The 9,021-nt window shown below is 39.8% G+C and overlaps 1 non-coding gene across 1 annotated transcript; it reads right to left on the bottom strand.

Moving 5' to 3' along the window:
- Positions 1 to 4,375: 4,375 nt before the first annotated feature.
- On the bottom strand, positions 4,376 to 4,482 carry LOC125371244. Its single transcript, XR_007217542.1, has one exon. It is a non-coding gene; the product is annotated as a small nucleolar RNA R71 (small nucleolar RNA).
- Positions 4,483 to 9,021: the final 4,539 nt, after the last annotated feature.

The following is a 9,021-nucleotide window of genomic DNA, read 5'->3' as shown; positions in this document are numbered from 1 at the left end:
TAAATTTAGCATTGAACCTCCTTATCATTCACTATATGAATCATAAACTTAAACTAAATAAATATGTACAAAAATAAAATAATTAAACAAATAAAAATAAAAATCATAAAATAATAAGAAAGAAAAAAAAATGGCTAAATTAACAAATAGCAAATTTCACTCTAGTTTTCAAACATTCCCCGGCAACGGCGCCAAAAACTTAATGGGTGCTACTCGTGTTAGCTACAATCTAAGGCAGTGTACCTATCGATGCAGTCTAGCACTAATGGCGAGTATCAAGGTCGTATTCCTCCGGAAAGCGAAAGCCCAGAGTTACTCCTTTGTTCTTTGTTATATTAACCTAAAATGGATGATGAATAAATTCTAAACTAACTATTAACTACAAGCTAAGTTCTAAGGGAGATGCAGGAGTAATTGATAAGTGAAATAATCAAGACAAGAAGACAAACCCAAAGGGAATCTAAACTAGTTGGCAATCAAATAAAAGATAAAGGATCGGTGAGTCTAATTATGCTACCCGTGGATGAATTCTTAACCGAATTCGGTTTCTCTCTCGAGATAACCGAATTCCTAAACCTAATAACCTAAAGTTAGAATCTCTTCCTAACGATTGATTCTTAAATTAGCATTAAGCTTTAATCCGCCTCTATTAAGCTTTGTTAATTCTTAATCCGGCTAGTTAACTATCCTTATCTCTAAGCGATTATTAACCAGTTCTTGTTATTCAAAGTTCCAATTGCCAAACGGATTTCTCAATCTCATAAAGCAATCTAAACATCATAATTCACGTCTCATGAATAATGCATAATCTTATTAACACTGAAAATAAGAAGAATACAAAACCAACTCAAACAATCCAACAATATAATATCAAACCAACATAGCAAAGAAATCCCAATGGATTTAATCAATTTAGCTAAACATGTTCATGTTTAAAACAATCTAGGAAATCAATTACAATGAAAGAATAATGAAAATAAAACATGTACACCCTTTTCTCTCGAATTGGATGAACAGCTCCAAATCTAGATCTACACTTTGATTAATCTCCCAAACTGCCTCTTGAATTGCTCCACTACTGTTTTGCACTCGGAATCTTACGATTCCGGGATTCTTACTCACTGCAACTCTCTCTCGCACTCAATATTGTGCAGAAACCGAACCAGCCACTAGGGCTCAATGTCACTCTTTTTCCCCCTTCTTTTCTCTCTCAGAAAAATTCATTTTTTCTTATATATTTAACTCAGCACGGCCGTGGTCAAGGCCGTCTCTTTGGCTGTGGATCTCACCAACTAGGGTTTCACCATGACCGTGTTGCTCCCCGTGCTGGAGGCCGTGGTGGCTACGGAAACCGTGCCCAAACTATTATTTTGAAGACCAAGTTTTGATCCTTGGTCACGGCCAAAGTCCAGGCCGTGATGGTCAGCACGGCCTTGACTCAGGCCGTGCTCAATGTGTGCAACGCGGGCTCTTGTCCGATCTTGATGAATTCTCGTCCGTTTCCGCACGTATTGATCTATAATTGCTTAAACACCGATAATGGTCCTATAAATGTTTCTGAAATGCAAAAGAACATAAAACACGGGTGATCTAGGAATAAAAGCACAATAATTGCTAAGAACATACGCAATAATATGCAAGCAAATATGTGTAAAACTATGCTCATCAGGGATGAATATTATGGGATAGAATTTAGGCTTTTTGGAAGAGAATAACCCTTACAAGGCCTTAATTTTCGTCCATCTTTGGGGTCCAAGAAAAAGGCCATCTCTCTATAATTGAGAACCTTGTGGAGATGCCTCTCTCTTTCTTCTAATTTTAGAGACCCACTCGAAAGACTCCCTCTACAAGGATCTCAAATCCCTTACTCATTTTGGTTGTTCATAGGATGATCGCTACTAATATCTATACAAGAAATAATGGGGTTAGAAAAGTTCCCCAAAAGGATCTCATTTTCTGTTTATAATGATTCACAGTAAGGAATCCAAACTTCAAAATTCTTTCTTGATAATCTCTTTCACCTTAGCAATACTTCAAAAGATGTTATACTCATTTCTTCACATATCACCAGGATTGCCAAGTACTTCTAACTCATCACTCCTTTCATCAAAACCTATCTAACCCCTCCCATTTAACCACTCTTACTTGGCCTAGCGTTCCTAGAGCATGCTAAGGTCATTCGACTTACTCCTAAGTGAGAAATGGATGGATAATTCTTTCTCCCTATTGGTGAATATATGGATGATAAAAAAAAAAGAGATCATAAGATCCCTAGTGAGCCAACTCCTTCTTCCTTTCCTCCTAAAAGCTCTATTTCTTTCGAGGATAAAGTTGATATAGATGATTCTATGCATGTTTATTGACTGTTTATCAGTCGTTTATTCGTGTACTTGAGTCATATTTATTCCTTTTTTATCGCACTTTGGTATTTTTATGAGTTTTTCAGGTTTTCGGACTCCTTGATGGGAAATTGATTGATTTCCGGGCAGAAACCAAGCTATTTGGATGATTTAAGCATATTAGATGTTTGTCGGATTCGATTCCTTGTTGGCGTGCATTTTGAGGCTTTTGCACGGGCCGTGGCACGGACTCCCTTCAACATTTTTGAAGATTGGCATTTTTTGGATGTTTGTGCCCTTGGCACAGGCTACGGCCCTTCTACCTATAAATAAGCGCACGCAAAATGAGACAGGGTTCCGCTTCTCATTTCTAGACTTCTCTACGCGTGTGACCCCCACTTATACACCTCTGTTCTTGACATTTTGGGAGACTAAACATCATTTCAAAGGATTGATTTGGGAGATTCAAGCAAAGATTGAAGGTTCTAGACGATTGATCGAGACATCCGAGATCCATACTTGAGGCTGGTTTCAGAGTTGGTGCTTGCAACATTTCCACTCCGATTCAAGAGAAGAGGGGTTACATGTTCCATTTCCTTTTCTGTTGTTTATTTCCTTTTGTATTTATTTCTTTCATTATGACTAGCCAGGGCTGCCAAACATAAGGGGTTCACCTTTGTTGATGGATTGTACTTAGTTGTTAGATTTGTATTTTCCATTCTTGTAATCTCCTTGCTATTTAGTAATAAAGTCTGATTCAGTTAATTTGAGACATTGAATTAATTGTCTTTTGGCTTGTTTCTTAACATTGAGAAATACTTGTTGCAACTGAAATTTGAATAGTAAGAACTAGTAGTTAACACTTAGAGATAAGGTTAATTTACTCATCAGATTAAGAATTAACAACTCTTAATAGTTTTAAATCACGCTTAATGTTAATCTGTAATAATATGATAGGAAGAGATTCCATTAGGTTAGTGCAGGTTTGGAAACTCGTTGAGCTCGAGAGAGGGACCGAGTTCGATTTTGGATTTAGGCACGGGTAAGCAAGATTGGTAATTTATAAAATCAACCTTTAGAATTCTATCACTTAGGTCCCCTTTGGGCTTGTTTCTCTTGTTGCGGTTGTCTTTCGATTGTTAGTTGTTGTTCATTCATTTATTTGTATTCATAGTCATTAGTTAGTTAGTTTAGACTTCTCACACCCTATTCCTGACTAGATAACATACCAAACAGTAGTAACTCTAGGTTCACCCGATCTCTAAGGATACGACCTTGATACTCACTAGTGCTAGGTCGCATCGATAGGTTCACTGCCTTAGGTGTAGGTTGCATCAGTAGCCCATCAAGTTTTTAGAGCCATTGCTAGGAAACCATAACGGGGAACTAGAGTGAATTATTTTCGTGTTACTTTAGTCATTATTTGTTTATTTATTTATTCTTTATTTAATTGCTTTTGTTAATTGGTGGTTGTTTGGATTGTCAGTCTCAGGTAGTTTATGACTAGGTGCTCTAACCCTGATCCCATAGAACCCTTATCTGACCCGGAGTGTTTTCTCAGATTATTGAGACAATGTTTGCAAGCAGTTGAGGAGGAGGTCGGAGTTACAGTTCAGGTTCATAGAGCTAACGTGATGGAGAACCACAACCCCCAGGCCGATAACTGTCAGAGGACGATGTACGAGTTTGCTCGACCATCTTTGAATGGGACGAAAACTAGTATAGTTAGACCTCCTGTAGCAGCCAACAATTTTGAGATAAAGGCCAATGTTATCCAAATGATCTAGTAGAGCGTGCAGTTCAGAGAATTGCCCAGCGAGGATCCCAATGCACATATCGCCAACTTTTTGGAGATTTGTGACACATTCAAGATAAATGGAACAATCGATGACGCCATTCGGCTGAGATTGTTTCCATTTTCCTTGAGGGACAGAGCAAAGAGATGGTGGCAATCTATTCCACCGTAGATGATTACTACTTGGAAGGCGTTGGCTGAAAAATTTCTCTATAAGTATTTTCCTCTCGCTAAAACTGCTAAACTTAGAAATGACATATCTTTTTATGTGCAGTTTGATGATGAGAGCATGTACGATGCATGGGAGAGGTTTAAGGATCTTTTGAGATGCTGCCCATATCACAGATTGCCAGTGTGGATGCAAGTTCAGACCTTCTACAACGGGTTGAACCTTATGACGAGGCAGATGATGGATGCTGCAGCAGGTGGGGCGCTAAACAATAAGACGCCCGAGCAGGCTCAGAACTTGATAGAGGAAATGGCCATGAACAATTATCAGTGGCAATCCTCTAAGAGCCGACCAAGAAGACAGGGAGTGGTCAACCGAGTGGATTCTATACCAGCCTTGGCAGCTCAGGTGGAGCTTCTAGCCAAGAAGATTGACCAACTCTAGATGTCGGTTCATGCAGCTAACGTTGGCTGCGAGTTTTGTGGTGGCCCGCACTACAGTGCAAACTGTACTACGGGAGGTATGTCTGCTTCATCTTCTTCTACTTTTCCATTTGTTTATGCTGTGTCTTCTGATGTTGAGCAGGTTGATTATATGGGGAATCCCCCAAGGTAGCAGAACAACCCTTACAGCAACACATACAACCCTGGGTGTCACAATCATCCCAACTTCAGTTAGAGGAATAATAATGCCCAGGGTCCACTAGGGTTTTAGAGACTTCATCAGTAGCCACAGGAATAGCCAGCTGGGCCTGCACAAGCTCCTCCTCCACCAGAAAAGAAGTCAAATTTAAGGGATCTTATGATGAAGTTTGTGACGTCTACGGAGACGAGATTCCAGCAGACTGATAGTGCACTTAGGAATCAACAGGCCTAGATTCAAAACTTGGAGATTCAGATTGGCTAGATTTCTAAGATGCTTTCAGAGAGACCCTCAGGATCCCTCCCTAGCACTACAGAGTCAAACTCGAGGGAGCATTGCAAGGCTATCACCTTGCGACCAGGTAAGTAATTATCTGGTTCTTTGCTTTTAGCTGATAAGGATGATATGATTGTGCAAGACGAGCCAGCTAAGGAAGGACTAGAGCCTGAGGTGGTGGAGATTGAGAGGAAGAAAGAAGACAGGCAAAAGAGCCCTATGTGGGAGTATCAGCCCCCGGTTCCATATCCTGCGAGCTTGAGGCAGGATAAGGTGGACAAGCAATATAGTAAGTTTCTTTACTTGTTTAAGCAGCTGAAAATTAACTTACCTTTTGTTAAGGCAATTTCGCAGATGCCGAAGTACGCCAAGTTCTTAAAGGAGATTTTGAGCAACAAAAGGAAGTTGGAGGATCTTGGTCAAGTAGTACTTAATGAGGAGTGTTCAGCTATTCTCCAGAACAAGCTGCCACTGAAGCGACGAGATCCGGGGAGTTTTACTGTCCCTTGTATGATTGGCAATTTGCCAATTAATGGTGCATTGGCCGATTTATGAGCTAGTATTAATTTGATGCCCACTAGTTTGTTTGCTAAGTTAGGGTTCCATGAACCCAAGCCTACTAGGATGAGCATTCAGTTAGCTGATAGGACTGTTAAGATTCCTAGAGGTATTTGTGAGGATGTACTTGTGAAGGTGGATAAATTTATCTTTCCTGTGGACTTTGTGGTGATGGATATGGAGGGTGAGAGCACTGTGCCTCTTATCCTGGGTAGGCCTTTCTTAGCTACATCGAGGGTTGTTATCGATGTAAGCAATGGGAAGCTTAAGCTTAGAGTTGATAATGAGACCATTACCTTTGACCTAGCCACTTCTATGAGACAATCCCTAGACCATGATGATGCTGTGTATTTTGTTGATGTGATTGATAATGTGGTTGAGTCCTATTTGCAGGAAATGTTATGTTCTGACCCTTTGTAGGTAGCATTAGCTGAGGATGAGAAGGAGTTGTCCAACGAGCGAGTGTTGGAGCAACTCGCTGTTTTATTGGCTTCTGAGCCGAGCTTGTCAACTGATTCTTATATTTTTCTTGACAGGTTTGGAGTGCATAAGGTAAAGACTACATTCGAGGACCCACCAGTCTTAGAATTGAAGGAGTTATTGACCCACTTGATTTATGCCTTCTTGGATGAAGAGAAGCGCTTACTAGTGATCATAGTAGCTGATCTGACTCTCTAAGAACAAGCCATGCTTTTGGAAGTTCTAAGGAAGTACAAGAAGGCCTTTGCCTTCAAGATAGCTGACAACCCAGGCATAAATCCAAGTTTTTGCTCTCATAAGATCTTGTTGTGGGACAGTTTCAGGCCGGTTGTTCAGCCTCAGAGACGGCTCAACCCGAACATGAAAGAAGTGGTGAAGAAGGAGGTAATTAAACTTCTTGATGCAAGTTTGATCTATCCCATTTCTGAAAGTTCGTGGCTGAGTCCAGTGCAAGTTGTGCCTAAGAAAGGAGGCATGACGGTAGTAAGGAATGAGAAGGATGAGTTGATCCTGACTCGGACGGTAATAGGCTTCCGAGTTTGCATTGATTATAGGAGGCTTAATGATGCGACTCGGAAGGATCATTTCCCTCTTCCTTTCATTGATCAGATGATTGAGCATTTGGTAGGTCACATGTTCTATTGTTTTCTTGATGGTTTTTCAGGTTATTTCCAGATTCCTATTCCACCTGAGGACTAAGAGAAGACTACTTTCACCTGCCCCTATGGGACATTCACTTACAGACAGATGCCATTCAGACTGTGCAATGCACCAACTATATTTTAGCGGTGTATGATGGCTATCTTTGAGGATATGATTGAGGAGTCTATGGAGGTATTTATGGATGACTTCTCTATTTTTGGTGAATGATTCTCTCTTTGTTTGGAAAATCTTGAGCGCATGTTAGCTAGGTGTAATAAGGCTAACTTGGTATTGAATTGGGAAAAATGCCATTTCATGGTGAGAGAGGGGATTGTGTTAGGGCATAAGATCTCTCAGGCTGGGATGGAGGTGGACAGAGGTAAGATATAGGTTATATCTAAGCTACCTCCTCCTAGTTCTGTTAAGGCAATTAGGAGTTTTCTAGGCCATGCAGGGTTTTATAGGAGATTTATTAGAGATTTCTCTAAGATTGCTAGGCCTCTTACTCAGTTGTTAGTTAAGGATGTACCTTTTGTTTTTAATGATGCATGCTTAGCTGCTTTTGAGTTACTTAAGAAACTTCTGACTATAGCCCCGATCATGGTTTCACTTGATTGGGGGCTGCCTTTTGAGTTGATGTGCGATGTGACGGTTGCTATCTATGCAGCTACAATCTAAGGCAGTGTACCTATCGATGCAGTCTAGCACTAATGGCGAGTATCAAGGTCGTATTCCTCGGGAAAGTGAAAGCCCAGAGTTACTCCTTTGTTCTTTGTTATATTAACCTAAAATGAATGATAAATAATTTCTAAACTAACTAATAGCTACAAGCTAAATTCTAAGGGAGATGCAGGAGTAAATGGATAAATGAAACAACCAAGACAAGAAAGCAAACCCAAAGGGAACCTAAACTAGTTGGCAATCCAACAAAAGATACAGGATTGATGACTCCAATTATGCTACCCGTGGATGAATTCTTAACTGAATTTGGTTTCTCTCTCGAGATAACCGAATTCCTAAACCTAATAACCTAAAGTTGGAATCTCTTCCTAACGATTGATTCTTAAATTAGCATTAAGCTTTAATCCGCCTCTATTAAGCTTTGTTAATTCTTAATCCGGCTAGTTAATTATCCTTATCTCTAAGTAATTATTAACCAGTTCTTGCTATTCAAAATTCCAATTGCCAAATGGACTTCTCAATTACATAAAGCAATCTAAACACCAGAATTCACAACGTCTCATGAATAATACATTATCTCATTAATACTGAAAGCAAGAAGAATACAAAACTAACTCAAACAATCCAAAAATATAACATTAAGCCAACATAGTAAAGAAATCCCAATGGACTTAATCAATCTAGCTAAACATGTTCATTATCAAAACCTATAAGAATTCAATTACAACAAAGAGTAAAGGTAAAGAAACTCGATTACACCCGTGGATGAGAGCAAACAGCCCCAATTCCTCTTGCTCAATCTTGAATGGATCCTAGTTCCTCTTGCTCAAATTGAAATCAATCAACGAACCTCACCCAATCTTCAATCTTTGAAGGGAATCCAATTGAAACCTTGGTCCAAGTCTCCTCTTTCCTTAATTTCAACTTAGAGAACCCTTAGAGAGAGAAAAATTAGGGTTTGGGACGTTCTCCCTGTCGTTTTTCCTTCTTTCCTCTTGCTCTTTCTTTTAATTAATTCGTCCTATCACCGCGAACATGGTCGTGTTGGGAACACGGTCTGGTGTTCCTGGTTGTATTGGGAACACGGTTTAGTGTTCCTAGCTGTGTTACTCTCTGTGGTCGTGCTCCTTAATGCATCTTTTACCTTTGTCAAATGCACCCAAAACGGTTGGGAACACGGCCACTATTAAAACCAACACGGCCATGTTCAGATTAGGGATGCGCAAACTCGACTTGTTTCAGCAACTTTGACGACCAATTCTGCTCCAATTTTTCCCTTTATCACTCTTTGACTTCTTTTGGACCTAAAGCACACAAACAAATGCATAGGGTGATTGTTGGGACCAATTCACGTCCAAATGTACATAAATTCTGCCTTAAAATCCCTATTTAGATGTGTGTATTCTGCACACATCACGATGCTAGTGATTATACAGTTG

Source organism: Ricinus communis, chromosome 9, assembly GCF_019578655.1.
Source record: "Ricinus communis isolate WT05 ecotype wild-type chromosome 9, ASM1957865v1, whole genome shotgun sequence".
NCBI lineage: Eukaryota > Viridiplantae > Streptophyta > Magnoliopsida > Malpighiales > Euphorbiaceae > Ricinus > Ricinus communis.
The sequence above is the reverse complement of the archived record's forward strand: the minus strand, read 5'-3'. Positions and strand labels throughout refer to the sequence as shown.